This window comes from Eriocheir sinensis, chromosome 24 (assembly GCF_024679095.1).
Source record: "Eriocheir sinensis breed Jianghai 21 chromosome 24, ASM2467909v1, whole genome shotgun sequence".
NCBI classification, from domain to species: domain Eukaryota; kingdom Metazoa; phylum Arthropoda; class Malacostraca; order Decapoda; family Varunidae; genus Eriocheir; species Eriocheir sinensis.
Window position 1 is genome coordinate 11,743,135 of NC_066532.1, and position 11,335 is coordinate 11,754,469.

Consider the following 11,335-nt stretch of genomic DNA (forward strand, 5'->3'; position numbering starts at 1 on the left):
AAAAATTCGGCGACCGGTTCGCCGACATGACCAAGATTCTTACAGTTCGTGACCATTCGGCGACATGTCGGCGAATGCTCAAGACAATTCGGGGACAGTTCGGAGACATGTCGCCGACTATTCGGCGTCCATGTCGCCGAGCTCAAAATCTGAAATTTTAACGTTTTTTTTTGTCGCGGAATAACTGGCGACAAGTCTCCGAATTATCTTCGCATGTCCCCGAAGTGTTGGCGACATGTCGGAGACAATTCTCCGACAGTGCCAAGATTTCTGACAGCTGATCATCTGATGCCCATGTGGCATATAAAAGCACGGGAATCCGCGCCTACCTCATGGACTACTACAACACCCGGGGAGCAGTGGCCTGGCAGGACAGAATTGTGGGCGAGTAAATACCATGTGTGGTAATATGTGTGGTAATATGTATGATAGTATGTGTAATAAAATATATAAATGTGACTTGTTTTTGTTTTGCTCTCCTATAAATATTTTAGAATGAATGAATGTTTACGTAATATTAATAAACAAACCAGTAACTGAAAGAAGAGATAAATCTAAATAACTGAAAATGAAACAAAGATTAAGTAATGGCAGAATAATGATATTGAGAAATAAATAAAGTAATAAATAGTAAATTAATTATGAAATAAATGAAAATGTTAGTTCCATACCTATTTTATATATTCAGATTCTTCTTGTTTTTCATATTTTCTTGTTTACTATTTATTATTATAGTATTATTTTATTCCGTATATATATATATATATATATATATATATATATATATATATATTTATATTTATATATATATTTATATATATATGTATATTTATATTTATATTGATAGATATATAGATAGATAGAAAGATAGATAGATAGATAGATAGACAGATAGAGAGATAGATAGAAAGATAGATAGAAAGATAGATAGATAGATAGATAGATAGGTAGATAGATAGATAGATGGAAAGATAGATAGATAGATAGATAGATAGATAGATAGATAGATAGATAGATAGATAGATAAAAAGATAGATTGAGAGAAAGAAAGAAAGAAAGAAAAAGAAAGATAGATAGATAGATAGATAGATATATAGAAAGAAAGAAAGAAAGAAAGATAGACAGATAGATAGACCCCCGTGTACACCTCCCACCGCGACCCGTTTGCCGTGTCGTGATTAATTCGCCGAATAATTGGGGACATGTCCCCGAATAATCTTGGCCATTCGGCGACATGTCGGAGACATGTCCCCGAATAGTCGGCGACATGTCGGCGACAAATTTGCCAATAAAATATAAATTTCAGCGGTCAAAATTCGCCGACAATTCGCCGAACACCGCGAATCGGACGCCGAATTGTCTGCGACATGTCGGCGACATTTCGGCGACAATTCGGCGTCCATTTTGCATTCGTGCACATTCGGCGGAGGGCCGCGAATTTTTCATGCAACATGAAACTTTCGTGGCGGTCTTGACCAACTGTCAAAAGTCGCGTGGTGGACGCAGACATGTCCCCGAACGGCCAAGAACAGGCAAGATAGATGCCGAACTTGTTCGCGACACAGGATGACTTGCATATTCGCGCACATTCGTGAGATAAAATTCGGCAGTGTATTTGGGGCTTAACTCAACCTTACCTTCCCTTCCCTTCCTTCCTTCTTCCTTCTCCTTCAATTAACTTAACCTTACCTTCCCTTCCCTTCCTCCTTTCTTCCTTCCCCTTCCCCTAACTCAACCTTCGATCCCTTCCTCCTTTCTTCCTTCCCCTTCCCCTAAAGCACCAAATACACTGCCGAATTTTGGCTCACGAATGTGCGCGAATATGCAAGTCATCCTGTGTCGCGAACAAGTTCGGCATCTTTCTTGCCTGTTCTTGGCCGTTCGGGGACATGTCTGCGTCCACCACGCGACTTTTGACAGTTGGTCACGACCGCCACGAAAGTTTCATGTTGCATGAAAAATTCGCGGCCGTTCGCCGAATGTGCACGAATGCAAAATGGACGCCGAATTGTCGCAGACAATTCGGCGTCCGATTCGCAGTGTTCGGCGAATTGTCGGCGAATTTTGACCGTTGAAATTTAAATTTTATTGGCAAATTTGTCGCCGACTATTCGGGGACATGTCTCCGACATGCCGCCGAATGGCCAAGACTATTCGGAGACATGTCCCCGAATATTCGGCGAATTAATCACGACACGGCAAACGGGTCGCGGTGGGAGGTGTACACGGGGGTCTGTCTATCTATCTATCTATCTATCTATCTATCTATCTATCTATCTATCTATTTATGTATTATCTATCTATCTATCTATCTATCTATTTATGTATTATCTATCTATCTATCTATCTATCTATTCATCTATCTATATCTGTATCTCTCTCTCTCTCTCTCTCTCTCTTTTTTTTATTTAAACATAGGCACATGTATAATATTTACATACCCAAAGGTGCACTGTTGTGTGCTGCCTATTCAAAGGGCAGACTAAAATCTATATAAAAAATAACTACATAAACTAAAATATATATATATATATATATATATATATATATATATATATATATATATATATATATATATATATATATATATATATATATATATATATATATATACTATAAAAAAAAAAAACATACAATACAGAATATATGTGAGCGCACTGCACACTACTCTCTCTAACCAAAAATTCTGTCATTAATAGAAAATGTCAAAACCTTGCTTTCTCTAACTCTTGCCGTGACTTCTGGCATCTAGCCAACAACATCTCCTCCCACTTCACTTCTTCATCTTTCCTCCACTCAGTCCTGACGGCAACACTGCCGTCTCATCTATCTCTAAGGCTGAACTCGTCTCTCAAACTTTTTCTAAAAACTCCACTCTGGACGATTCTGGGCATATTCCTCCTACTCATCCCCCCTCTGACTCCTTTATGCCTGTTATAAAGATTCTTCAAAATGATGTTTTCTATGCCCTCTCTGGCCTCAATCCTCAGAAGGCTTATGGACCTGATGGAGTGCCTCCTATTGTCCTTAAAAACTGTGCCTCCGTGCTGTCACCCTGCCTGGTCAAACTCTTTCGCCTCTGCCTGTCAACATCTACCTTTCCTTCTTGCTGGAAGTATGCCTTCATACAGCCTGTACCTAAGAAGGGTGACCGCTCCAATCCCTCTAACTACCGTCCTATTGCTTTACTTTCTTGTCTATCTAAAGCTTTTGAATCAATCCTTAACCGGAAGATTCAAAAGCACCTTTCCACTTCTGACCTTCTATCTGATCGCCAGTATGGGTTCCGCAAGGGGCGTTCTACTGGTGATCTCCTAGCCTTCTTAACTGACTCTTGGTCATCCTCTCTTAGCCGTTTCGGTGAAACTTTTGCTATTGCGCTGGACACATCAAAAGCTTTTGATAGGGTCTGGCACAAATCTTTGCTTTCTAAACTACCCTCCTACGGTTTCTATCCTTCTCTCTGTACCTTTATCTCCATTTTCCTTTCTGACCGTTCTATTTCTGCCGTGGTAGACGGTCACTGTTCTTCCCCTAAATCTATTAACAGTGGTGTCCCACAGGGTTCTGTCCTATCTCCCACTCTTTTTCTGTTGTTCATTGATGATCTTCTTTCCAAAACGAACTGTCCTATCCATTCCTACGCCGATGATTCCACTCCGCATTATTCAACTTCTTTTAATAGAAGACCCACCCTTCAGGAACTTAACGATTCAAGGCTGGAGGCTGCAGAACGCTTAGCCTCAGACCTTACTATTATTTCCGATTGGGGCAAGAAGAACCTGGTGTCCTTCAACGCCTCAAAAACACAGTTTCTCCACCCATCCACTCGACACAATCTTCCAAACAACTATCCCCTATTCTTTGACAACACCCAGCTATCACCTTCCTCAACACTAAACATCCTCGGTCTATCCTTAACTCAAAATCTTAACTGGAAACTTCATATCTCATCTCTTACTAAATCAGCTTCCTCGAGGCTGGGCGTTCTGTACCGTCTCCGCCAGTTCTTCTCCCTGCACAGTTGCTGTCCATATACAGGGCCTTGTCCGCCCTCGTATGGAGTATGCATCTCATGTGTGGGGGGGCTCCACTCACACAGCTCTTCTGGACAGAGTGGAGGCTAAGGCTCTTCGTCTCATCAGCTCTCCTCCTCATACTGATAGTCTTCTACCTCTTAAATTCCGCCGCAATGTTGCCTCTCTTTCTATCTTCTATCGATATTTCCACGCTGACTGCTCTTCTGAACTTGCTAACTGCATGCCTCCCCCCCTCCCGCGGCCCCGCTGCACTCGGCTTTCTACTCATGCTCATCCCTATACTGTCCAAGCCCCTTATGCAAGAGTTAACCAGCATCTTCACTCTTTCATCCCTCACGCTGGTAAACTCTGGAACAATCTTCCTTCATCTGTATTTCCTCCTGCCTACGACTTGAACTCTTTCAAGAGGAGTTTATCAGGACACCTCTCCTCCCAAAACTGACCTCTGATTTTGGACACTCCTTTAACCTCTGTTCGGGAGCAGTGAGTAGCGGGCCTTTTTTTCTTTTTTTTTCTTTGCGCCCTTGAGCTGTCTCCTTAGCTGTGAAAAAAAAAAAAAAACACTCGTGTCACTGCTCCACCACGAGTGTCAGTGGGGTGGGGAGTGAGCCCCTCCAGTGGTGGGCCGACAGTTTTATTTTTTGGGTGTTCATCTTCCGGATGTTTGGTATACAGGCCGTGAACATGTTCCACATCCGGCAGACTCTTCCCGAAAAGGTGCGCTGGTGCTGGCTGGTACGGGAACACGGCACCTCCACTGCGTCACCACGGGATAGCACCGTTCTCGTGTCCCGCGTGGTGACTCTCGGAGGTTGGCGTAAGCCCACCAGATGTGGCACTCCCTGCACTTGTGCCTTATGAAACACCACAAGAGCAGCTACGTCCCTGCGGTGTTCCAAGGAGTCGACGGAGCTGAGAGTTTCCTGCCCGGTTGGGGGTCTGCCGCATCCACCAGTCGCAGTGCCCGTCTCTGGATGGCGTCGAGTCTCCCGCTGTGCGAGGCAGCACACGACATCCAAGAGAGGGCAGCGTACTCCAGGTAAGGCCGTATCTGGGCCTTGTAGAGCAACAGCCTCCCTTTTTTGTCGAGGAAGCTGGCCACCCTTCGCAGGCAGGAGACTCTGTGGGAGGCCTTTTGGGCAATGTGTTTGATGTGGCTGTCAAACCGTAGCCCTCGATCCACTTCCACTCCCAGAATCTTGACGGATTTCTGGAGTGGGAGGGGGACGCCACCAAAGCTTAGCTTCCCCTCCACTGCTGGCCCGGCAGTAGGGGATCGAGAGACCACCATTGCCTGGGTCTTCTCTGGAGGAAAGGTCACCTGCCAGCGGGCACCCCACTCCTGTAGCACCTTCAGCTGCCGATTGACCTCGTCAGCAGCTCGCCCACAGTCTTGTCTGGGGTAGGTGCAGCCGTGCAGGAGAGAGTGCAGTCATCAGCGTAAGCTGAGACTGCTGGCAGCTGCCGGAGAAGGTCGTCCACATATATGTTCCACAGAACTGGGCCCTAGCACTGAGCCCTGTGCCACTGATGCCTCCACTGGCAAGGAGTCGGACGTCTGCCCGTTGACGACAACCTGGAGGGTCCTTCCTTGAAGGTAGTCTCCCAGGAACTGAAGGAGGTCACCTTGGATGCCCTTAGCACGGAGTTTTTCAAGGAGACCTCCGTGCCACACCCTGTCAAAGGCGCCCGCTATGTCCAGGGCTACCACGACAGTGTCCAGGCCGTCGTCAAGGGCGTCCTGCCAGTTCTTGGTGAGGAGCATCAGCAGATCGGAGGTGGACCGGCCAGGTCTGAACCCATACTGTTGGTCCGAGAGGAGGTAGTTGTCCTTGAGGTGGCGACAGACTACGTCTGCCACGACCCTCTCGAACACTTTCCCCACCACAGACAGCAAGGAGATGGGCCGGTAGTTTTTGGGGTCAGACCTGGAGCTCCTCTTGTTCAGTAAGAGGCTGGAGCTGGCCCAAAGGCAGTATAGTGCCTTTGACAGAGAGTTGCTGGCCATCTACGAGGCCATCCGCCACTTCCGTCACTTCTTGTAGGGGCGGGAGTTCTTCGTCTTGATGGATCACAAGCCCCTCACACACGGCCCATGTCGCAGCCTGGCGACAACCACTCTCCACGGGTAGCCAGGCACCTCTCTTACATCTCGGAGTTCACATCGGACATCCAACATATTAAGGGAGAAAAGAATGCGGTGGCAGACACCCTCTCTTGGGGCGTGCCCACTGTCAGCAGCGTGTCCGTCATCAATATCGACGGCCCCCTTGACCCTGAGTCCATAGCGGCGGCGCAGGAACGCGACTACGAACTCCAAGCACTGAGAAGGGAACCCACCGCCCTCAAGTTCGAGCAGCACGCCCTGCCAAACTCCCGCCGGAAGTTGTGGTGCGACGTCTCTTGCGGCCCCCCCCGTCCGTACATCCCGCTACCACTCCGTCGCCGCATCTTCGAGCACTACCATGGCCTTGATCATCCAGGCATCCTGGCCACACAACGCCTTCTAGCTCGTCGTGTCGTGTGGGCAGGTATTAAGCGTGGAATCAAGATGTGGACGCGTGCCTGTGCAGCCTGCCAAATGGCCAATGTTGACCGCCACACTCAGACCCCTATACAACCTATCCCGATGCCTGCGTGTCGCTTCCACACCGTCCACGTCGACATCGTGCCATCTCGGGGATGCCAGTACCTCCTAACATGTATCGATAGATTCACGCGGTGGGCAGCAGCGATATCTATTCCCGACATTACTGCGGAGACTACCGCCTACCATTTCCTCGCCAGCTGGGTAGCCCGCTTTGGTGCGCCACACCTTATCATTACTGATCAAGGCAGGCAGTTCGAATCCAGCGCGTGGGCTGCCCTCCTGCGATTCCTCGGTGTCACCCGCCACAGAACCACGCCCTACCATCCGCAATCTAATGGCATGACTGAAAGATTTCATCGCCGGTTGAAGGAAGCTATTCGCTCGCAGCCGGATCCGTACGACTGGGCAAACACCCTCCCGATTATCCTCCTCTCCTTACGCGCCACACTGAAGGAGGACATTTATCACACCCCAGCGGAGTTGGTGTATGGTGAGGATCTCCGGCTCCCGGGAGAATATACGCCCCCACCAGCTGAGATGACTACTCCCTGTCTTTCCTGCCTGCCCTAAAAGCTGCCATGGACAATCTCCGCCCCACGCCCCCGCGGAGAGTACCCCAGGCCACTACCCACGAGCCGGCGGACCTGCGATCAGCTGAGGCGGTCTTCATCAGGAGGGACACGGTCCGCAACGCCTTAGACTCCCGCTATGACGGACCTTTTCCAGTGCTAAGCCGGGCCCTCAAACATGTGACGGTCGACAAGAACGGATTTCCCTACACGGTGTCCTGGGACAGGCTGAAGCCGGCACACCTGCATCATTCGCCCCTACAACCTGCTGGGGTACCAGCTTACCCACCGATCCCACCTAACGAACCACTCCCCAGTCCTCCCCCACAGCCGTTGCTCATCAGCCTCCCAGCCCCCAATACCGTCACAGTACCTCAACCCCCCCTCCCCCCTGCACCTCCACCTGCTCCCTCGCCTCCCTCACCGGCCCCAGCAATCTCCCCGGCTCCCTCACCTCCCGCACCGGCCGCAGCATTATCCCCGGTTTCCTCTTCTCTCCCTCCGCCGGCTTCCCATCCGCCTCCACTAATTTCCCCTTCCCAGCCACTCCTTCCCCCCTCGCAGCTGCCATGCTCTCCCACCCCTCAACCTTCCTCCCTGCCCCGCCCACCCCTTCCTTCGTCCCCTTTCCAGCCCCGGCCTGCCACTAGTTGTGATGAGCCCCAAGGGCCACCTCCACTTCCCCCACAGCCTGATACCGACGGTGCCGAGGAACCGGGACTCCCGTCGTCACCTACGCCTCCTCCACGGCCTGCCAGCGATCAGCTGGCCATGGGAGGATCAACCCCTAGATCCCGTCTTATGGCCGGCGCTGCCCTACCCCACCCCCGCTGCCTCCGTCGCCCCCACCGTTCTGTCCTGGTGGGACAGTGACGAGGACTGGACATGTCGTCCGGTGCACGTGTTATCGGTGACCCGGCCGCTTTTCCTTCTGTCGTTGAAGGGGGGGAAGGGGGAGTACTGTGGTACACACACACACACACACACACACACACACACTCAATGGCTGACCTGACTCTCCTACACCAGCAGGTGTGGAGATTAGTGCGACCTCACCTGACCGACACACCCAGGCCGGCCACGTGTTCTCCCGGAGGAACAAGACCAGGTGTGGGGATTAGCGCGACCTCACCTGACCGACACACCCACCCAGGCCGGATGGTCAGGACAGCCAGAGCCAGTCAACCTCCCGACACGACGCCGTACACACCTCGCTCCTGTACTCTCGCGTCCCGTGTCTGTGTACATATTAGTATTACCACAATCTTGCGTATCTTATCCCCGGAATCCCTGAACACTAAACACCACAACTACATTATGAGTAATCAAAGTTAAGATGGTTAAGTTTTGGGTTTCCCAACTCAACATATTCCAATAGCGCACGTATGTGTTCCTGCACATAACTGAGGTGTTTCATGATATGCTTTATTGTAGTTACTGGTACTGTGGCCTAAAACTTGATTTTCAGATTTACATGCCTGTTGTAAGCTGCTTGGTGTCCTCCTTGTGGCCGTGGGTATGGTGTAAGCAGCCATCGCTTTGAGGGATAGCCACTATCCCCGAGAATGTAACACAGGGCCAGCTAGATTTTGCTCAAAGATATCCCAGAGTCCACTCTCTCTTAGAATCCGTGAGTCGTAGTAGACCCATGGCCACATCGCCACCATGTCCGGCAGCTTGTACTGTGCATCAAATAACACTTGCACATTGATGCTGTGGTAGTTCTTGGGGTTGATGTACGTACACTTCCTCGTGCTCATGTGGGGCCACTATTCTTACGTGGGTGCCATCAACAGCACCCACCACACCGAGGCAACCAGCAATTTCGGCAAACTTCGTCTTCATTCTCTGCTGCTCCCCCCTGGTTTAAAGGGAAGCCCATGAACCACCTCATATTCTCTTGTGTCACGAGAGCATCCACGGTCTTGGTGATGATTCTGCTGACTGTGGCCCGGGAAATTCCAAAGTCATCTGCGCTGCACTGCTGCATTTTCCCGGTGGCGAGGTATCATAACATAAGAACATAGGAAAACTGCAAGAGGCCGGATGGCCTACACAGGGCAGCTCCAGAATCCCCCCACTACTCACGATGGGTGAGGTGTAGTTTTAGGGACTACAGGTAGAGGCTTGATCCTCGTTTACCTTCGGTACGGGCGTACGCTCCAGTATCCTGTCTCCTTACTGCACCCACACCTCACTGCCACCTGTCATCCTCGTCCATGTAGCTATCCTGTCTACTCTTAAAACCAGCTATCGTCCCTGCACTAACTATGCAATTGCTGAGTCTATTCCATTCCCCCACCACCCTATTACTAAACCAATGCTTGCCTATATCTCTCCTAAATCATACTTTTCTAATTTAAATCCATTACTGCGAGTTCTATCCTGCTGGCTAATTCTCAGTACTTTACTTATATCGCCTTTGTTTTAACCCTTGACCCATTTGAATACTTCTATCAGATCTCCCCGCACTCTTCGTCTTTCTAGTGACTGTAAGTTTAGATGTTTCAGCCTATTTTGATATGGGAGGCTCCTCATCCCTTGAATCATCTTGGTCATCCTCCTCTGAACTGATTCTAGCAAGCTGATGTTCATTCTGTAGTGTGGGCACCAAAACTGGACAGCATAATCTAAGTGTGGCCTAACTAACGCTAGATAGAGTCTGAGGATGACCTCTGCACTCCTGTTGGTTACCGTCCTGTTAATAAAGCCTAATACCCTGTTAGCCCTATTCCTTGCACTAATACATTGCTTCCTTAGTTTTAGGTCAGAGTTCACTAACACCCCCAAATCCCTTTCACACTCAGACCTGCCTATCGCTGTGGAGTCTAAACTATACCCGTGTAATGGGTTGCGTGTTCCTACACTAAGTACGCTACACTTGGTGATGTTAAAATTCATCTGCCATTTCTCTGACCAAGCTGACAGTTTGTTGAGATCCTCCTGCAGTGCTCTAGCATCCTCCCCTGTCCTAATAGTGCGTCCTATTTTGGTGTCATCTGCAAATTTACCTATGTCACTAGTTATACAATTGTCTATGTCATTGATGTAAATAATGAATAAAAGCGGGCCTAAAACTGAGCCTTGAGGAACCCCACTGGTAACATTACCTCATTCGGATTTTTTACCGTTAATGGTAACCCTCTGTTTCCTGTCGCTAACCCACGCCTTAATCCAATCAAATACCTTCCCTCTTATCCCATGAGCCCTGACTTGATTCAACAATCTCTGGCGAGGTACCTTATCGAAGGCCTTACTAAAATCAAGATAAACTACATCATAGCTCTCATCATTGTCAGCTGCCTCGTTTACTCTATTGTTAAAGGATAAAAGATTAGTGAGGCACGACTTTCCTTTAGTAAACCCATGCTGTGAGTCGTGAATTAAATTGTGTCTGTCAATATGGTCCCTAATACTATCAGCTATTATTGACTCAATCATTTTACCTATAACTGACGTCAAACTAATTGGCCTATAGTTCTCCATAGAAGATTTGTCTCCCTTCTTAAATATTGGAATAACGTTTTCCTTCCTCCATGAAACAGGCACCACCCCTGTGTCTAGTGACTTCCTAAATACTTATGTTAACTGCCCACTTATTTCAGTTTCACATTCCTAGTAACCACACATACATCATGAATGGGAGACCTCTGCAAGCGATGCAGGAGGAAAAGGATCTTGGAGTCACTATCAGCAGTGACCTGAAACACTCGAATCACTGTAAAAAAGCATACAACAAAGCCAACACTATGCTCGGGTTCATAGCGAGGAACTTCGAGTGTTAAATGCCAGACGTGATGCTATCCTTGTATAATTCCATGGTAAGACCGCACCTCGAGTATGCAGTACAGTTCTGGTCTCCTAATTACAGACAGGACATTGATTTACTGGAAAGGATTCAACGATGCGCCACGAAGATGATTCCAACCTTAAGGGCTCAACCGTACGAGGAACGACTCAAGCGACTCAATCTCTTTACATTGGAGAAAAGACGCCTACGAGGGGATATGATTCAAGTCCTCAAGTACCTGAAAAAGCTCAATAATGTCGATTATTCCAAATTCTTTGAACTGCAAACCAACTCAAGAACTAGAAATAACGTTTTACCCATTCAGTCGAGTCGATGTAACACAGAC